We start from the raw sequence: 1,902 nt of genomic DNA, 5'->3' as shown, positions 1-1,902 counted from the left end.
CATTGTACATTTTAGACTTGATTTACTTTTTCACATTCTTACATAAGGTGGCCAACCTCATGTTTACACGTGTGAGTTTCATTTATTTGACCCACAGGTATGGTCTCTACTTGCATCCATTTACCTATAAAAGTCTTGAGTTTATCCTTCTTTATAACTGAATAGTACTCTATTGGTAAAAATATCACATCTTTTAAAAAAATCTATTTCTCAGTTTATTGGCATATGGGTTGTTTCCAAGAGTTAGCTATGACAAATTGTGCTTCTATATACATGGGTGCCCATATTTCTCTGTGTTCTGATGTTTTTATTTCTTTTGGTAAGATACCAAAAGAGGAATAGCTGCATGGAATGGGACCTCTAGCCTAGTTTTTTGAAGAATCTCCACACTGATTTCCACATTGGTAGCAATAGTCTATGTTCCCACCAATAGTGGGGAAGGGTTCCCTTTCCCTCACAGCCCTTCCAGCATTTGTTGGAAGGCCTTGGTTGATATTTTTTTGGATATCTTGATAATTTTCATTCTTTCTGGGGAGAGACAGAATCTCATTCCTAAGATGAAACACTCTTGAGCATTGGGTCTTGATGTATAATCTTCATGATGATTTTCCACTTTCTGTTTGCTAGCATGTTATTAAGGATTTTTGCATCTACGTTTATTGGGACATTGGCCCATTCTTTTCATTTTTACTTGTGCATATCTCTAGTTTTTCTAATAGGATATTCTTGCCTCCAGGAATGAGTTAAGGAGTATTACTTACCTTTCAATTTCATTGAAGGTTTTGAGGAATATGGTGTTAAATCATTTCTAAATTTCTTATAAAATTCAGCAGTGAATCCATTAGGGCCTGAGATTTTTCTTTATTGGTAAGTTTTTTTAAAGTGCATTTTCAATTTCATTGACATATATTGGATTGTTAATAGATTTTATTGGGGCCGGGGAGATAGCTCAGTAGAACAAGTGCTTGCCTGGCAAGTGCAAGGGCCTGAGTTCAATCCCTGGTTCTCAAAAAAAAAATTTATAGCTAATTGATTCAATTTTGATAATTCATACACATCCTGAAATCTGTACATTTCTTCTGTATTTTACAGCCTGTTAAAGTAAATATTTTCAAAGTAGGTATTGTTGATCTTTTATATTTTCACAATGATTTCAGCCCTTTCATTCCTCATTGTATGAATTTGAGTCTTTCCTTTTGCGAAATAAGATTGGGTGTTTATCAATTTGATTTTATTCTTTTACAGAACCAACTCTTTTGCTTATTAATTGTCTTGTACTCTTAGTCTCAATTTCATTAATTTCTACTCTGATCTTTGTAATGTTCTCTTGTATGGGCTTTGGGCTTGACTTTCTTTTCTTTTCTTAGAAGCTTCAGGTGCAACATTAGGTTGTTTATTTGTGCTCATTGTGTTTTCCTGATATGAGAATTCACCAATATGAAGTTCTCTCTTAAAACTGTTTCATTTTGTCTCACAGGTTCCAGTATGTTGTAGCTACATTTTTGTTTAATTGTAGATATTGTTTAATTTCTTTTTCAATTTTCATGTTACCCATTGTTTGTTCATGAGGGTATTATTTCATTTCCATAAGACAGTTAGGTTTTTACGGTTTCTTTTGCCATTAATTTCATTGCACTTTAGTTGGATAATATATATGGGATAATTTAATTTACTTTGCATTACTTAACATGTTCTGTGGACTAGTTTATGGTCTATTTTACAGAACGCCCCATGTGTAGCTGAGAAGAATGTGTATTTTGATGTTATTGGGAATAGCATTCTATAACCATCTCCCTAAGTCCATTCGTCCACTGATTTGGTTCATTTCTCTTATTTCCTTGCTGATTTTTTTGTCTAGTTGATTTATCCCTTTGTGATTGTGGAGTATTAAGTTCCCCCATT

The sequence above is a fragment of the Octodon degus genome, unplaced genomic scaffold (genome assembly GCF_000260255.1).
Source record: "Octodon degus isolate 3935 unplaced genomic scaffold, OctDeg1.0 scaffold00028, whole genome shotgun sequence".
Lineage (NCBI taxonomy): Eukaryota > Metazoa > Chordata > Mammalia > Rodentia > Octodontidae > Octodon > Octodon degus.
This window is presented reverse-complemented; position numbering follows the sequence as displayed.